We start from the raw sequence: 20,236 nt of genomic DNA, 5'->3' as shown, positions 1-20,236 counted from the left end.
CTATTAACGTGATTTTAAAGCCAGTATTGCTCCCCACATCTTGTTCTGTCTCCTTTACTATATTCTATTTTGTTTGATAGTATCAAGTTTGAGGGTATAGGCATCCACTTTGAAGGCAATAAGATTTACTTTGATACCCATTATGGTTTGAGTATTATCTTCTTTTGAAGTCTTGTAAGGTCGCCAGTGTAGGTTTTATTAGTCTTGTTCTGTACTGTTTTGATCAATTCTATTATACCTGATGATATAGGCAACTCTTTTTAAAATAGCAAGAGGCACAATGGTACCAATTTTTGATCACCTGATATTCTATTTTTGCATCATGTTCTATGCCCATCCTTCTGTTCCAACCGACTCTGTTTTGTTTGGTCATGTAAGGTTTTATTCTCTTCAAAAAAAAAAAGTAATAAGAACTGTGGGAGTAAAAAACCCAAAAAGTGTAATTGTTATTGTAAAAAAGAGAGGAAAGTAAGGTGGTCTAAGGGATATAACTGCATGTATGTTTGAGTGTGTAGGATGGAAAATCATATTACTGAGCTTTTGTTGGACCATTGAACGGAACTGTCTGAAATCTCACTGTATGAACGTACACTTTATATGCTTTAATTTTATAATTTGCACAACTGTTTCTAAGATGTCACTATGTAACCCATTAACTAGTGATTTTTTAATGTATTTTTTTCTTAAAATTCTGTATTATTTGTACCCTTTTACTGCTTTGTTTTTATAGCCTTTCTTTTTTGTCTTTAAATAAATAAAAAAAGGAAAACATATCCAACACTCAAAGTTAAAGGAAGAAAGCTTTATTTATCTCGCAGTTTGTCAAGGTTTCAGTCCACAGTCAGCTAACTCCAAGGCAGGATGTCACATGGTAAATGGGCAACATTTTAGGGCATTGGAAAACAGCAAAGTCAGCAAGAAACTCTACATCTAGAAACTACAATTGTTGAGTCACTTAGTTAAGTTCTAAATTTCTCAAGTGTATCAACTGTTGCAGTTATATACTTATTAATTTTAATCATGCCTTAAAACTTTTTGAAATTCTGATGATTTTGCACTTAGAACCTAATTATATTTTAAATAGCTACTTTTGAAAGCTAATAAGAATATGAGATCAACCTTTTGCAAATTAGAAACTATCCTCTCAAAATTTATAGATTTTAATTTTTAACTTTATTTTTTGAAAAATCAATAACTCCTTGCATGTTTAACAGACTGTCTGACTGGGTTTACAAGTGTATAATCCAATATTGATAAATATACAATAGCTGAAGTCTAAGTTTACACTGAAGCTCATTCCTTGCACTAGTTATTTAAATTTTGACAAATACAAAATGGATTGGACAAATACACTATTACTCATAGTAGTCTACTTGTTCTGAAAGTTCCACTGAGTGTCATGGCTGTAAATGCTCTCTATACTTCCCTAATCCTCAAAATTTGACTGATGGTAAATACAGAAGTCATTTTCAGTTTTGCTCCGCTGCTTGAAGATGAGGGAAAAAGACATTTACCACATAGACGCATGTTCTCATAAAAGCCTAAATACTGGTGGAAGCCAAGGTTGTAAGACTACATTTGGAATACTAAAATATAATGAATCATGGAATGAAGCTACTTGAAAACATTAAGCAGCAAAGAAATATGAGAAATTACACAATTCAGAAATGTGTTATACTTCTGCAGTGGTCTTCAGTAACTAACTTGGGATTCTTAGCTGTAGTACAATTATTTGTACCACAAGCAGTGAAGAGCTGCTGTGGCTGTGAGTTTCAGTGTGTAGCTGGTACACAGACAACACAGTTCTCCAGAGAAAGTTTTGTGGCTGAAAATCTTAATCATGGGCCTATCATATGATACTCGTTAATCTTCCACATTGTAAAGCACAATACCAGAACACTAACATTAAATATTCTAATGCAAACAAATAGCAAATCTCTAATGGTACCTGCATGACTGACTTAATGACTAAGACTTAGGAACAAACCTGCCCAGGAGGAGACGGTCCCTGGGGTGTTGCTATCACTCGAGCTGAATTACATCATGGTGGCTCCAGGTGAAAAAAGTGACACTCAAGGATGCTTTATGGCTGGTATTTTTCTCTAGGACACCACACTCAGATATGGAGCCCAAGGGACAATGGTGGCAATCATCTCCAGAGAATGAAGCAGTCACTGGTGACAGGAATTGGGGCATCAGAGTGTCAACCTGAGTCAGAGACAATGTCATGCTGAAGTATAGACACATAATATATTTACATACCTGCCCTGCATTGAATGTTTCCTCTTAACTCAGTCTAAACATTGCACATATGTGTAAGATGTTGCCTTCGATTATTTTCTTCCTAGCCCTGCAACTTCCTATCTTAGTGTGTTTTTTTGACAATGAAGCCTGTCTTCTACAAAGGAGCACCAGTGTGCACAAGGATGGAGATGTGGTGATTGGATGTTTTTTGTCTCTCTATTTCTATATCTACTATACTGGTATATTTCATATAAAGCCAACTCGAGAATTCTATTTCATCCAGTAAGCATCTTTGTTTATTTGTTTTGTTCTGGAACTAGAATAGATAATATGTAAGGATCTTCACATTGATGCATCAATATCCTCTATGCTGTTATCCGGTTCTGCAATGCACATGTGTCCAACAGGCCTGACTATTTATTTTTCTTGTTCTTTTTAAACATATTTTGGAATGAGGAAGAAAATGTTCTTTTTGTTTCTTGTGTTCATAGCAAATTGTTCTGACTCTTGGATCCTGAAAGAGCCCCACTCTCCACCATATTCCATGGTCCATGTCCTTCCTCCTACATAGATGGTACTTCATGACATTAGGTGATGTTCTTCATCACACCTGAAATCCTTGGATTGAATTGAGGGCTAAGTGGCTTTTGCCAAATATTCCCTAATACAATGAAGGGTTTGCGGATGTTTATCTAACTATGGAAAAAATCCCGTACACTTTTACAAATTGGCTTCTCATAATTCTCCCCCTTGTGCTTGGAGAAACTATTTCTTCTGAATATTCAGTAACTATTTAAAATACACTTTAGGGGATAGGGATATAGCTCTGTGGCATAAGTGCATGACTGGAAACTGTGAGGTCGTGAGTTTGAACCTTGATAAAAAAAAACACTTTAGGGTTCCACAAGACTCCTGGGTCCAGAATAAGGCATAAATCATCTGTGAGGCTTTTCCCCGCCAATGTGATTCTTCCTCAGTTGGATGCGTGTATCTGTGCACTATTCAGGTCTCATGCCGAGCATATAATTAAAGGACAGCTGTTACAAGGATCAGAGAATTCTAGAAAATGTCTTGTGCTTTTGTGAGAAAAAAAAGAGATGCCATTGGAACAGTGATAGATTGAGTCTTCTAGAGAGTTTTTATTCCATAGTGTTCCTCTTGCAGCTGTCCTCTTGAAGGATTAAAATTAAAAAAGAAAGATCATCCCTGGAGTGTCACAACCATGTTGTAAAAGCTAAACATTAGGATATTTGGTGCACAACCTGATATGAACAGAAACTCACTGTTAGCCTGGTCATCTCCCAAGAAGTTTCTTTCTTACCTGTCCAGAAGATACAGATGTTTGTTCCACCAGGTGCGTGAGCAAGTCTTCGAGGCTACAGACTCTGTTTCTGGTCATGCAAAGTTAAGCTACTGTCACTTTTGTCTCAACTGGATTTTAATGGCCTTCACTGGTATGAGGATGTTAGGATCTCATCTGTAGAGAGGACACTCTGCCCTGACCTTCCCAATCAGAACCCTGAAAGACAGATGAAGAGAATACTCAGCACTGGAATTGGAATTTCAGGGCTGGAAGTTTCTACAACCTGGTGATGTAACTTTTTCTGTGCTTTCTCTTCTGTGTAATCATGTATGTGTTAACTAACAATTTATTGATCTTTGTTTTATTGTTTTTTTTTCTTGATGATAGAGGCATTTGTTTGCTGTGACATCAGGTCCCTACATTAGCCAGCTATGACTGTAGTCTTTTTAAGACAACAACCTGAGCAGAGACAGTAGAATAAGGGAAGTGAGCCTTTTCCCTTTGCAAATGGATCTCTACCTATTTCATACAGCTTATAACATCCAGAGGTTTGCTGGTATTTTTATTCCTAGGCACTTTCCAAATGTTTACAGAGTTTCCAAGACAGGGACTTACTGTGCAGACTATGCTACCAGCAAACTCCTGGGCTCAAAGATTTCCTCTGCTGAAGCTTCTCTATCAGCTTGCATTATAGGAATTTCATTACAACTTGAAAATGTGTTTTTCTTCCATCTTTTTCTAAAATATGTGTTATTACTGATATGCTTAATATAGAAGGCTTGACTTTTGTTCTTGCTAGTGAGTGTTTCTTGTTAGAAACAGATCAGACTATTTGGATGTTTTTACTCAGAGAACTCTGCTAAAAACCAACCAAACCCTTTGAAAGGATTAATTACTCATGTCACTTACTGAGAAGATTAAAAAGTGTTTTATTTGATCAGGACATAACCTTCAGTAGAGAATCCAATGAAATGTGGTTCATTTAGGAAAGTGGATTCTTAAAGTTGGATGGGCTAATGTGTGTCTAGTGCTAACCAGGAGGATGCAGGCAGGAAATCAGGGAGTGTAGCTAAAGCTGCCTGAGAATTCTAACTATAAAAATCCCAGTAGGATCAGACATCATCTGAGTACAGTGAAGAACTGATCAAATACCAAGCATTATCAGATTTCAAGAGTAGCTCTAGCATATAGGTTCTGCTTCTATTCCTGGGAGCAAAAGATAAGGTCCCACTCGTCTATTCTTCTTTACAGCCCCCTCATATGCTCAGAGAATCAGGCAGCTTTTATGCTGTACCACATGCTGTAATCTCTGTCTTTGGTGAAAAAAACATGTGAAATTCTGAGCTTTTATGCTCAGGCTGATATATCTACCAGGAATGAGAGTTTAGGGACATAGAAGATTATTTTGATTCTTGATAAAATCAGAAAGAAAACAACTTTTGAAAAATAAAAATACTCACATATAATCAAGTTACATATTTTATACCAACCATATATTTAAGAACCTAATTTTAATATTTTGTAGAATCATATTGCAAATGCAGTAGTCACAATATTTAATACTCTATTCTTGGCTTTTCTGCACATAAATACATTCAAGGTAGCATCATTCTGTCTCTGTTGATATTTGCATCAACTTTTTGTCCTTATATAACATAATATTATATAAATTCACGCTAATTCTTATACATGCAAAATTTATATACTTTCAAACTATCATGTCAATTCTCACACTTTTTTGAATATTCCAACTTTTCCAATTAGTTCCTCTTTTCATTTAAGGAAGATAATAGAAATATGATGTGTAGAGGAATACTCCCTGATTAAATCTAGAGAATGTTCAAGAGTAAAATGGCTGTATTCCAAATTATCTATTTTATATTGTTGTACACATGTTATCAAACCACATCCTACAACAAAATAATAAGCACTTTGAAACAGCCACTCAAGGAAGCAATATTTCCATAACCTTTACACTGGACACTTGTCCTAAGTTGAGGTAAAAGAAATGGCAGCATTTTTATACACAGACATACTCTTTATTAACATCTGGATTGATAATATTGTCTGCATTGTCTTAAGTATTTTATTTTATGACTTACCCTTCATCAATTTTTTGTCTTAGGAAAGTTCTTCTAATTAATAAAATAATGTTTTTCATATTAAGGAAAAGGAAATATTCTTGATTAGGTATTTCTAAAATTATTTACTATGCTTTTGTTGTTGTAAATGGTTTTACATAAATCATGCTTAAACAGAAATTGATATGACCTCATAGGCAGGAAAAAAGCCCTCCCAGTTTTCTTTTTCCTATTTGCAATGCATCTCAATCATAATTTTGAAAATACATTTGTGTTGAGATTATTACTTCTACATTTTAATTATTTAGTACTTAAAATGTATTTAACAATTAATGTGTGTACTCAATTTGTTTTCACATTAGTTTATTTTTGCTATCAATACCATAATTTAATAGAGAAGTTATAAACAAATCTTGTGATTAAAAATGATAGATGATAAGGAGATAGATAAAGAGCAAGTTATATAAACATTATTTTTATGATGTTCCATTGATGCAGCTCTATCTTGACTTGCTTTTTCTCTAAATACCATGCTCCTTTTGTGTTCTGAAACAGTTTCACTACTTTTCAGATTTTGAATATTTTATAGTAGTTGTGTAATATGTGCTATTCATATAAGATTATCACATCTTTAAATGTTTATTAGTGACAACATTGATAGAAATTTTTAATATTAAAATTTGTGAAGTATTATTTTTAGTGCTCTTATCTCTTTACCATAACTTTAGGGCTTTTAAAGAAGTCCTACTGTAAGTTTTGTTAAAGCTGTTGCTACACTACGTATGTTTATCACAAAGGAATATCATTTACCAGTTTTATATTGTAATTCTTTTTCACTCTCATTTACTTAGATATGTTTGGAGCATGTACTAGAATATTTTCTATTTTTTAACTGAATAGTCATTTCCTGATGATATAGAAATGCTGGCTTTTCTCTTCAGTTCTTTTTTTTTCTACTAACTTGCTGAATGTAAATTCTGTGACTTAGAAACTCCAGAGTAATAATAAGAGATTATGATGCTAACAAATAAATTCTGTTTTGGGAACTTTTTCAATGAAAACACTCGTGATATACAGCTTTTAGAAGATTTATTCCACAACAATGAAAGGAGATTGCACTGTGTCAGTAGCAATTTTACAGCTGTATTAACAGAATCTCTCAGCATGAGAAGGGTGGATGATTGTGTGATGAACTCCTAAAAGAGCATGAATTTCTATGCCAGTGCTGACTCACTTTTATTCTTTAAGCAAATCTAAGATTTGACTTAAAAGAATTTTAGGTTTATCTTTAATTTTATCTTTAGCTATCCCATTCAATTCTCTATATGCCTCTACGTATTATGTTACATAAACATTAAATCAAGCAGATTAATGTATAATCATACTAGTATTTCTTCACATGCATAAGCCTGAATAGCAATTTTGTTTTGGATACACTTAAATAATAATATTAAGGAAATATTTTTACCTAAAATGAAGCTTTTAAGCACAAATGGATGCTTGTTAGTCCTGGATACCATATGTTACTCATAAATATAATATTTTTGTACATGAAAACTATAAGATTATTTTAAAAATATAACATTTTCAAAAGACCTACATAGGTCAAGTATACAAATTTTAATCTGAATTTATGTAGCATGAACATGTTAACTGCATAACATATATAACATTAATGAAGCAACTCTTCTGGAAATTTTGTAAGGCTACTAAGACCCTTTATGAGAAATTCACCCCCATGATTCATTTAATTACAATTGCCTTCTAAAAGGTAAATCTGCTAATATCACCATGTTCACACTTAAGTTATAAATATATGAACGTGTGGTAAGACAAGCATTCGGGTCATAAATGATACCGTGCTTAATTGGAAGGCAACCATGGAAGGAAACTTTTCCCTAAGGACCTCTGTGTTCTCCTTGCAGGCTTACACCTAGCAACTATCAGAACTACCTGGCTTTCACCTTTGCTGTAGAAGAGATCAATAGGAATCCTCATATTTTACCCAACGTTTCTCTGGGCTATGAGTTCCACAATTTCATTTACAGTCATTGGAGGATACTAGAGAATTCCTTTCTGTTGGTCACAGGACAGCATGAGATACCTAATTACACATGTAAGAAAGAAAATAAATGTGCAGCAGTATTGACAGAAAATCCATGGGATACGTCAGCTCAGATAGGACCACTACTGAAACTCTACAAATTTCCCCAGGTGAGGGTTTCCGGGACAGGAAATTATGGAAACATATACAGGGAATTTCAGCTACCAGGAGCATAAAGGTTTAAAAATGACTGCATTTAGTGTCTTTCAAATGGTACAATGCACCAGAGTCTATACATAGAGACTTCATACGTTACACACAACTTCTTTTCCTTATCATTTTTTGGATCAAACATGCAAGAAAGAAGGAGAAGTATGTTTCCTAGATATCTGAATGATTTACTCATTTTTTTAAAAAAATCTGCTGTGGTAAATATTTAGAAACAAGGGAGGAACACGTTTTTCTTCTAAAACTAGTACAGCATACTCAACACACTTTAAAAATACTGTTGCTTTCCAGCAACACCAGTATATTACCCAATTTTCTCTTTATTTTAGGTTTACTATGGTTTGTTTGATCCTACACTGTCTGAGAGTGGCCAGTATCCTTTGCTCCATCAGGTCGCTCAAAAGGACACGTTTTTGGCCCTTGCCATGGTGTCCTTGATGCTTCATTTCCACTGGACCTGAGTGGGCCTGCTCACCACAGAGGGCCATAAGGGTCTTCAGTTTCTCTCGGATGTGAGAACTGAGATGGACAGGAACAGAGTCTGTGTAGCCTTTGTGAAAATTGTGGCAAGTTCCACTGTGTCATATTTCTCAGCCATGCAGAAACATGATATTCTGACTGCAGATACATCATCAGTCAATGTGGTGGTTATTTACTATGACACTGATAGTATACATGATGTGAGCTACCACATAGTGCAAAACTTAATGACATGGAAAATCTGGGTGACAAACTCGCAATGGCAAGCAGACCTGGATGGAAGAAATTTCATACTTGACTCTTTCCATGGGGTTCTTGTTTTTTCACACCACTATGAAGAGATTTCAGGTTTCAAAAATTATGTCCAGGAAGCCACTCCTTTCAAATACCCAGATGACACTTACCTCTTTATGTACTGGTACAAGAATTTCCACTGCTCCTTCTCTGAGTCTGACTGTACATTGGAGAACTGTACACCTAATGCCTCTCTAGCTTTGTTGCCTCCAAATCATTTTGACACAGCCATGAATGACAGGAGCTACAATATATACAATGGTGTGTATGCTGTTGCCCATGCCCTCCATGCAATGCTTTTTGCAGAAGAACAAGGGCCATCAATGAGAAATAGACAAATGAAGATGTTTTCCCCATGGCAGGTAATGTGTCTTCTCTGAATGGCATGCAGTGTCATCAAGGTCCTTCTCTCCACTTATTCCATGTGCTTCACCCAACAATTTTAGGATCATTTCTAGAAAATACAAAGCATTGTATATCACACGTATTGCTAAGGAAGTATTTTTGAGTTGACTTGAAATTACTCTCCATTAAGAAGCACTGGCAAGGAGGACGAACAAAAGGCAAGCTAATTGGCTTGATCTAAAGTATGTCGATGCCACATTCATGTAAACATGTTCTTTGCTTTTCTTAAGGACACCTGGGAATCCTGTAGATACTGACAAATCTAAATTGGGTTGGTGTGAGGGATTTTTTTTTTATTTAAGAGGAAAAAGAGAAAAACACAAAACAAACCAAAGCGGCGTTAGGGTACACGCAATACAGAACTACAAAACAAAACAAAACAAAACAAAACAAAACAAAACAAAAAAACATAACAGTAAGAAATTACCTGCTAGTAGATTACACACTATCTTCTTGAAAATAGTTCCTCAAATCACAGTATCAAAGAACACAAGGTGGACATTCAAACAGGCAGACTGCAAACAGCTGTGTTCAATGTTCCAAAAACTTTGATAAAGTCAGCTTTTTAACACCTCCAAACACACTTGCTGTTATATCCGTTAGAGCTCTTTTTCTTTTTTTTTCCCTCTCTTTTTTACAACAAAATTTACACATCTTGGATTTTGTTACTCCGTAGTGCTTATTACTTTCTTTGGGGGGGAGGGGGAAGAATACAGTCAAATATGGCAAAACAAAGCTGTCAGTCAATACCAAGGATAGACATAGCACATGGTGTAGAACAGAGTACAAGTTTATCAACAATGGTTATCAACGTTGTCCCTTGTTTCCTTAGAAAGAATTGTCTATCTTATTAGATATTATAAAGTTGGACAAAACAGTAGAGAACAAGACCAATAAAACTTAGGCATTGTAAACATTACAGGACTTCCAAAGAAGACAATAGTCAAACCAGAATGGATATCTTAGTGAATCTTATTGTCTTCAAAGAAGTTGCCTATGTCTTCAAACTTGATACTATCATATAGAATGGAACAGAGTCTATTCAGTCAAAACAAGATCATGGGAGTATTACCGAAACTATATTGGGTTAAACTTGACAATGCATGTAATTAAATTTTATTTAATTCTGCCAACTCTTCACTTAGTGATGAACTCATTTTGTAGGCATACTCCGTGGGTCAGACACTGTATAGTCAGATAGAAAATGGAAGTTGTGAGATATTTTACTTTAAAGAGGGTAAAAATAAACATAACAAAACAGAATCAAGAGTATCAGAAGAAAATAATGGAAGTGACACCGATTTCAAAGCAACACAACAGTAGATCTACAGAGGCTACCAAAATGTCACTTGTTTTCTTCTAAATAGTTGTCTCTATCTTCAAACACAATGAATTCATACAAAACAAAATGGTATAAAACTGATCATAACAAAGTAATGAAGGCATACAGCCTTTCAAAACCAGACAATAGGAAAAGCAACAATGGCTGCCATAATGTCTCTTGTTCTCTTCACAATACCTATCCATACCTTCACGTATGTTGAAATTAAACAACACAAAACAGACTAATACCACTCTGAAGAAATTATTAATGCATTACTTGATATGGAATCAGCAATAGACACCAGAATAGTCTCTTTTTTCAAAGCAGCTGCTCATTTCATCATGCATAATATAATCCATTTTTGTAAACTGTTTAGGAGAAGTTTTAGGCATTTATAAGACTATACATGTATACCTATCCTTTTTGTGTTAGAAAACCAAAACAAAACAGATTACTAGAAAAAACAAGAAACTTATCGACTTTATTTATTCTTTCAAAGAACCAACTCTGTGATTCACTGTTTCTTTTGATTCTTTTCTTAGTATCTATTGCATTGATTTGTGCTCTGATATTTATAATTTCTTCTCTTCTTTTGGCTTTGTGTGCGACTTGCTCTTTTTTTCTAGCTGTTTGAGGTGTAGCATCAGGTTATTTATTTGTATTTGTTTTGTTTTACTGGTGTGGGTAGTCAGTGCAATAAATATTGCTCTGAGAACAGCTTTCATTGCATCCCACAGATTCCAATAAGTTGTATCACTATTTTCATTTTCTAGTAGGAATTGTTTAATTTCTTCTTCAATTTCCCCTGTGACCCATTGATTATTCACGAGTGTGTTATTCAGTTTCCATGTGTTTCTGGGATTTTTGCAGTATCTTTTATCATTAATTTCTAACTTTATAGCGCTATGGTTTGATAACATGCAAGGCTTAATTTCAACTCTTTTGCATTTATTTAAATATGTTCTGTGAGCTAATATATAATCTATTTTAGAGAATGACCCATGTACTGCTGAGAAGAATGTGTATTCTGAAGTTGTTGGATGGAACACTCTGTATATCTCTATCAAGTCCACTTGTTCACATGTGTGATTCAGTTCTGTTATTTCTTTGCTAATTTTCTGTCTGGTTGATCTGTCCTTTGGTGTCAATGGTGTGTTAAGGTCTCCTGTTACAATTGTGTTTCTGATAATTTGATTTTTCATTTCTGTTTATACTTGTTTTATATAACAGGGTGCTCTGGAATTTGGTGCATACGTATTTCAGATAGTTATCCCTTCCTGTTGAAGTTTTCCCCTAATGAGTATGTAGTGACCTTCTTTGTCTCTTCCTATCATTATTGGTTTAAAGTTCACATTGTCTGAAAACAGAATGGCTACTCATGCTTTTTTGGGGGGTTCCTGTTGCATGAAGTATTGTTTTCAATCCTTTAATTTTCAGTCTGTGAGTATCCTTCTTGGTTAGATGGATTTCTTGTAGACAGCATATAGTTGGATTTTGTTTCTTGATCCATTCTGCCATTCTTTTTCTTTTAATTGATGCATTGAGACCATTTACATTAATGGTTATAAGTGTTATATGCTGCTTTATTTTTGTCATGTTATCTTTCTGCTGTTGCATCTTTATATTTCTGTTCTGTTTAATTATCTGCTTTCCTAAGGGTACCTAAATTGTCTTTCAATATTTTTTGCAGGATTGACTTGGTGATCATGAAGTTCTTCAGCTGTTCTTTGTCATGGAAGTATCTTATGTCTCCATCGATTTTAAAAGATAGTTTTTCAGGGTACATCATTCTAGTTTGGAAATCATTTTCCTTTAGGATCTGGAATACTTTATGCTCTTCTTGACTTTATTGTTTGTGCTGAGAAATCTGCTGTGATTCTGATAGGTTTTCCTTTATAAGTGATCTGTTTTTTCTCTCTGACAGCTTTTGATATTCTATTCTTTTGTTCAATTTCTGGGATGTGATTATTATATGTCTGGCTGTAGTTTTATTTTGGTTATGGCTATTTGGAGTTCTATATGCTTCATTGATCCTGATATCAGTTTCCAATCTCATGTTTGGGAAATTTTCAGCTATTACTTCTCTAAATATCCTCTTGACATCCTTTATGTCATCCTCTTCTTTTCATTAATCCTTATCAATCATATGTTGTTTTTCTTTGCATCATCTTGCAGTTATTGAATTGTGATTTCCTGATTTCTTGTTATTTTTAAAAGATCTTTCCTTTCCTCTTCACTGGCTGCAATCTTGTCTTCACGGTCTGAAATTCTATCTTCACTTGCATTGAGGCAGTTTTTATAACTTTCGATGGAGTTTTTGATTTCCTGTATATCTCTTTGCATCTGCTTTATATATTGTTTGTTTCTTATATTGTTCATCCATGGATTCTATCTTTTCGTTTATCTCCTCAAATTTTTTAGCTGTGTCTTCTTTAGATATGTTCAACATCTCCTTCATTTCTTTTATCATTTCTTCTTTTACCTGAAAGATTATTTCTAGTTTGATTTCCTTTAAGTCTTCCCAGAGTTGCTTCTTTATTTCAGTTAGTATTATTTCAGGTATTTCAGGTATGTAGCATATATTTTCTTCTATGTACATGGCTGGTAGGCTTTCTTGGGATGGGCTGGATGTTTGAGGCTGCATTTTGGTCTTTCGTTTTGTCATTTTCCTATATTTTTGAGCTTCAAGTGTTGTTCCAAGTGAGGTAGAGAGCTCAGCCGGGCTGGGACAGAATTCCCTGCCCTCTCCTTACTCACTGATATGGACAGGAAGCTGGATCCTGGGCCCCAGGCAAAGAAAACAGTTCACTAGCCTAGGGCGGGGTTCCCTGCCTCTGCTGGACTTACTCAACAAGCAGGAAGCTGGAGCCTGGCCCCCAGGTAAAGAAGAGAGTTCCACGCCTCCACTGGACTTGCTTGACCCACAGGAAGCCGGATCCTGGGCCCTAGGCAAAGAAAACAGTTCGCTGAACTAGGGCGGGGTTCCCTGCCTCCCCTGGTCTTACTGGACCAACCTTTTCCATCCATTTTGAAGGACAATTTTTCAGGGTACATCAATCTGGGTTGGAAGTCATTTTTTTTTAGGATCTGAAATACTTCAATCCATGCTCTTCTTGACTTCATTGTTTGTGTTGAGAAGTATGCTGTGATTCTGATAGGCTTTTCTTTATAGGTGATCTGCTTCTTCTACAAGCTTTTAATACTCAATTCTTATGTTGGATTTCTGGGATGTTGATTATTGTAATTCTGGGTGTATTTTTATTTTGCTTATGGCTATTTGAAGTTCTATATGCTTTGCTTAACTGTATCTCAGTTTCCTTTCTCTTGTTTGGGAAATTTTCAGGTATTACTTCTGTAAATAGCCTCACTATCATTTGTTTTGTCACCTTTTTCATTTATACCTATCAATCTTCTGTCGTTTTTCTTTGAATCATCTTGCAGTTGTTGAATTGTTATTTTCTGGTTCCTTGTTATTTTTAAAAGATCTTTCCTTTCCTGTTTACTAGCTGCAGTCTTGTCTTTATGGTATATCTTCATTTTCATTGAGGCAGTGTTGCCAACCTTGATTCAAGCTTTCCAGTATACCTCTTTGAGTCTGTATCATGCATTCTGTTTGTTTTTAATATTGTTCATCCAAGATTTCCATCTTTTTGCATTGTTCCTCTATTTTTTAACTGTGTCTTTCTTACATGTATGGTTAAGCATTTCTTTCATTATACTTATCATTTCTTCTTTTGCCAGGCGATTATCTCTGATCTGAGTTCTTTTGTAGTTTCCAATTTTTCTTTACTTTAGTTCCTATCATTTCAGAAGTTTCAGGTATGTGACTTACTTTTTCTTCTGTGTTCATGTCTCCTAGGCTTGCTTGGGATGGGCTGAAGGTTTTAAATTGCATTTTTCTCTTTCATTTTTTCATTTTCCTATGTTACCTTAGGGAAGCTGATGGCAAGGTCTCAGTTGTTCTTGGGTTGAGAATATCTATCCCTATTGCAGGGATTTTCCCTGGTTGAGTGGAAGTCTTTAGATAGACTTAATCAAGGGGCTCCCAGCTGCTTGGTGTCACCAGGTGTGGCCTGTTAACAGTCTCAGAGTGATGTGCCAAAACTTTGCTGTGTAATGGAAATCACTACATGCCCTTTTGACTAGCAAGGTGGAGCACAGGTGGCTGGGGGCCACTCAGGTGTTGCTGAATGGAGCCAAACAGGCCTGGAGGCACCTTCCAGTGCATCCTTCATGATGAGGAGTGCTCAGTAAGGTGTTGCCATTCTCAGAGCAACAAGCTAAAGCTTCCCAATGGACTGGAAATTTCTGCACACATTTTCAACCCATGACATGGAGTATAGGTGGCTGCAGGCCACTCAGGGGCACTGGACTGGGCCACTTATGCCTTGAGAGAACTTTGAGTGCATCCTCTGGCTATGTGGGACACTCTTCAGGGTTTTATCCATGTGCCAAAGCTTCTCTGTTGGATGCAAATTGCTGCACACACAATTGTCTCATGCAAAGTGCTGCTGGCTAGTCGGGGGTCATTTGGGCCTGCAGGCCCAAATAGACCTGCAGGGACATTCCGGGGTGTCCTCTGGTGATGCAGGACTCTGGGTGGAGCCTTACACATCTCAGAGCAAGGTGCCAACGCTTCACCATGGGATGGAATTTTCTGGGCACACTTTCAGACAATGAGGCTGAACGCAGGCTGCAAGTTGTGAAATTTAGAAGCTTCAGTTTCACAGTTAATGTTTTTCCCTAACGCAACTGTACATCTTATTTAAATTGGAATGCAAAAAATTATTTTTCTGAAATAGGCTGGTGTTTCCTGATTCTGGTTACATTTTAGTCCTTCAAATATTCACCTGTTCCAATTTAATTGATACCATTGTTTAAACTGTTTTATGTAAATGAAATTAGTGACACTTAGGATCTTCCTTGCATTCCTCTTTTCGTTTGTATCTTGAAGCCCTGTTAACATAGGATGTTGTGTGTTTTTTAGCTGAATCCATTTTTGAAGAACATCCAATTTTCAAATTCTGCTGGAGACCAAGTGAATTTGAATGACAGAAGGAAACTGGATTCAGAGTATGACATTCTCAATTTTTGGAATTTTCCAGAAGGCCTTAGACTTAATGTTAAAGTGGGAACATTTTCTTCCCATGCTCCACATGGTCAAAAAATGACTTTATCTGAAGATTTGATAGAGTGGTCCACAGGAGTTACAGAGGTATGTTGTACCTAATCACGATGCACTTTCTTAAGCACAAGTGAGTTAAATCTCTCAAAGGTGTTGTGATTCCCATTGTCATCATGCAATAATCATCTGTGGACATCGAATAATTAAATTTTAAATTTTAAAAATAATTGTTTATATGTTTTCTAGTGTGTGGGAAATGAGTGCATTTACTTTATTTTTGTAAGTATAAGTTTCATTGTATGTGATAAAATTTGCATGGGGATTCAATAGTTTTGTTTATGTAGCTATGAAAATAAATTTTTTCTGGAACTTCTGAAGTAAGTAAAATTCTAAGAAATTACCACTATACATTCTTGCCTTAGATTCCCCTCTCAGTATGCAGTGAGAGTTGCAGTCCTGGATTTAGAAAAAGCCCTCAGGAGGGAAAGGCTGCCTGCTGTTTTGATTGCACCCCTTGTGCAGACAATGAGATCGCCAATGAAACAGGTAGGAGCATGTCCTGTGGACACATACTCAATCCACTTTACACTCACTCTACTCCTTCAGGAAATGGAAAATAAATCTCATAGAGGACACTGATGACATAGAAGACACTGATTCTTCCTTCACTTATCAAATTATTTGTTTTATTCAGTGCTATTACTTGATTGGAAAACATTTTCTCTTTTGAAATTCACTCTAATTCATTTGCTTTTTATTACATTCTTATTAATCTTTTTTCCATTACTGGTTATTCAACGAAAATGTACTCTATCACTTTTCCATATCCCCAGATATTCTTATTTGATATTATGTGATAGAGTATCACAAATTTGCCTCAGGCTGCCCCCAAAATTTGAAAGCCCTGTCTGAGTTCACTAATTCTCTGGAATAACACTTATATACTGCTACATCTGGCTAAATTGTTTTATTTAATTTTTGTTATAAAAATTAGGCAGATCAATTTGTTTTGGGATATTTTACAATTACAATTTTAGAAGGATTAAATGACAATTTTCAGTATCAACTCTCAACTCTGCACATGTTTAACAGAAAAATCATCTACTCTTGATGCTTTCAATACAGGCAGAGTACCCCACTGCATAGAAAATGCTAGAGATGCAGTCACAGATTTGAGAATATAAAACTAAACAAGCAGAATGTGCCTCTTGACAGCTAGGTAATCTACAAATACAAGCATACATTCATGACTACTAGGATCGCAAATAATTTTTAGGAATAAAGCCTACATGACTGCCTACTTCAAAGTAAACCTAGGTAAAAGTGTTGAATGGGTCTTTTTAATCCAGAGAGTAACAATCACAAATCCCTCTGGTCCAACTTTATAACGTAGGGGGAACTGAGGACAAGGAGCACAGGAAGACTGTAGTGCATGATGAGTTAAGAGTCAAACAGTGGATCAGTTGGTGGCTACCTAGAGCAGGATGATGGTTTAGAGATTTTTACAATGTCCTAAGTTGTGACTCATTGAAAAAGGTGTCAAGGATGTGTGTTTTTTCAGTCCTGTACACTATTTTGTAAATACCAAAGGAAGGGTTCCGAACATACCAGTAGTAGAGGAATTAGGAAAATGATCGAGAATAAAGGACATGAAAAGTGGAAGAAATGTCTGAACTTGCTTTAGTAAGTGTCCAAAGTGTTCTTATCATGAGTGACCTGCTCCTGATCACCAAACACCTCATTTGGAGTACAATGTGAGGAGAGACTACATTTTGGCTTGGATAAAACACACCATATTTGTATCAAATAGAAGTGTGATTTAGTATAAAGCATCAGTAAATACTTAAGAGATATAGAAAGTAATAAGAAAAGCTAATCCTAAATTCAAATACTAACAAGTAGAGGCTTTGTGGGCCTGCCTTGATCAACAGTTAAGACATATTTTTTAGGTCAGCAGCACAAGATTGTTGAACAATTTGTAGATGAAAAACATGCTCATTTGAATTCATCAAAACAGTCCTTTTCCAACTTCTGGACTGCAGTTGTATCAACTACATATAGTGGTCAAAGATGAAATTCTTTTTAAAGCAACACACTTCAAGGTTGGAGCCACTATACATTTGACAGCAGTTTAGATTTTGATGCCCAGGTTTCAAAAAATATTTATCCCAAACTTCAGTTTATTCTAACACTAACTCATGGTAAACAGGATGGTAATTCTTCAAACTATAATTTTAAAATAACAGAAATGGACAATTAAGATCACTTCATCAAAAATCTTCACTCAAATATTGATCAAAGAGCTTGAAAAAATGTCTTCAATTAACAGAGGTTTGAGCACTTTGTACTTCTCCTGATGTTAGAAACATCAAGAACATTACTTACCAATTAAGAAATAGGAGAAAAGTCTCTAGCTATTGCTCAAAAATGTGTTATGTTATCCCTTAGCACACTTTACAATTTGTGGTCCATTAGCAAGAATGAGATAAGAACTTTCTGGGTCTAGTCTGCCAGCCATGATGCTCTACATCATGATTAATGCAGTGAAGAAAAATAACAGAAAATATATATTAGAAATGGAGAAACATGATAATGAGATTTTGTAGAGATATTACTTAACTGTAAAATTTGTGTCAGTGAATAAAATTATGCTGAAATTCCTAGTTATTCAACACAAGACTATTACAAAAAAGAAACCTTTTCCACACCTTGATCATGAAGTATTCATATGTAAAATCTTGAAAAATGATTTTTCACCACTTCAAAATCACTAAATATGTAGTACATAAGCTGTAATGGTTTAGCAAGATACCCATATCAAACCATTGAAACACCCTTTTGAAAATAAAAATTTAAAAGTGATTGTAGCAAACACATAGATGGAAAGGGTCAACAATGAAACAAGTCATATTTAATATATTTCCTCATATGTATTTCCCTGGAACACAGTAAATTATGTTGGCTTCCTAATATGAGATTGTTAATTGAATATCTGGGGAAGCATTTATAAAGATTTGAGTTAGATCAAATAAGGGAAGTAAGTAATAAAGGTTGATCCTTTATTACTTGTACAAAGAGTGTTTTATGGTTATGTCACATTATAAAGGATAGTAAACAACAAATAGGATTACTTGGGAATTATTCTCTATATACCATCCTTTAATTTTGTGCTTGTAATACAACGGAAGCATGAGGTGTGGTGATACATGCTTGGTATCCAGGTTTCTGACAGGCTGAGGCTAAAGGATTTTCAGTCAGAGCATACAATTCACAACATAAGGACTTAAGGAAATTTTCTTCTCAAAATACTAAAATTTAAAAGGATTAGAAATATACCTCATGGCAGTTTCTGAGTTCAGTCCCACATTGTGAAAAAGAAAGAGAAAGAAAAGACAAAACAAGAAAAATATCAAAAAGCCACCATTTACTTCAAGTCCACCGAGTTCCTGGGGAATGGGACTGTAAAAAAGATACGAAACCAAGACAAGTGACAATTTTAATTTTCTCTAGATATGGAACAGTGTGTAAAGTGTCTAGGTCATCAATATGCCAACACTCAAAGAAACCAATGCTTGCATAAAATTGTGACCTTTCTGGCTTATGAAGATCCTTTGGGAAAAGCTCTGGCTGGCACTGCCCTGAGTCTCACTGCCCTCACAGCTGCTGTCCTTGGGCTCTTTGTGAAGCACCAAAACACTGCCATTGTCAAGGCCAACAACAGGACTCTCAGCTACATGCTGCTCATCTCTCTCCTCTCTTGTTTCCTCTGTTCCTTGCTCTTCATTGGCCAACCCAACAAAGCAACCTGCATCCTCCAGCAGACCACATTTGCACTTGCATTCACTGTGGCTGTTTCCACGGTCTTGTCCAAAACCATTACCGTGGTGCTTGCATTTAAAATCACTGCTCCAGGCAAGAGGATGAGGCAGTTTCTGGTATCAGGGATACCAAATTCCATCATCCCTATCTGTTCCCTGATCCAACTCACTCTCTGTGCAGTCTGGATGGGGACAATTCCACCCTACATTGACACAGATGCACACTCTGAACATGGCCACATCATCATTGTGTGCAACAAGGGCTCTCTCACTGCCTTCTACTGTGTCCTGGGATACCTGGGCTCCCTGGCCCTGCTCAGCTTCACTGTGGCTTTCCTGGCCAGGAACCTGCCTGACACCTTCAATGAGGCCAAGTTCCTGACGTTCAGCATGCTGGTGTTCTGCAGTGTGTGGGTCACCTTCCTCCCCGTGTACCACAGCAGCAAGGGGAAGGTGATGGTGGCCATGGAGGTCTTCTCCATCTTGGCCTCTGCTGCAGGTCTGCTGGGATGCATCTTTGTCCCTAAGTGTTACATTATTTTGTTAAGGCCAGAGAGAAATTCTCTAACTGGGATCAGGAATAATATACTTTCTGTGAGAAAGGAGCCTTCTTATCATTAAATAACTTGGCTTTCAATTATAATCTGTGGTCTTGAAATCAAAACTGGACCATGTGTAAAGTCAGAAAATATAATCTATTATATGGGACTTAGATCCTTAGTAGAAACTGTAGTCCTCAACTCTTTCAAATGAATTTTATTTCAAATATTTTATTTTAAGGTATATCCTGTCTTCTATGTGCTGATTATAGTACATTTTAGTAGTTGTGTGCATATTTGTCTTCTTTCACTTCCATTTTTCCAATTAGTTGCATGACTTTTAAGTGTCCT

General features: G+C 35.8%; 1 pseudogene; it reads left to right on the top strand.

Annotated features, from left to right (window-relative positions):
* Positions 1-19,967, top strand: part of LOC100718579 (vomeronasal type-2 receptor 116-like) — a 52,671-nt pseudogene extending 32,704 nt beyond the window's left edge.
* The last annotated feature ends 269 nt before the right edge of the window (positions 19,968-20,236 follow it).

This window comes from Cavia porcellus, unplaced genomic scaffold, assembly GCF_034190915.1.
Source record: "Cavia porcellus strain 051 isolate PalLab524CR breed Dunkin Hartley unplaced genomic scaffold, mCavPor4.1 scaffold_17, whole genome shotgun sequence".
NCBI lineage: Eukaryota > Metazoa > Chordata > Mammalia > Rodentia > Caviidae > Cavia > Cavia porcellus.
The sequence above is the reverse complement of the archived record's forward strand: the minus strand, read 5'-3'. Positions and strand labels throughout refer to the sequence as shown.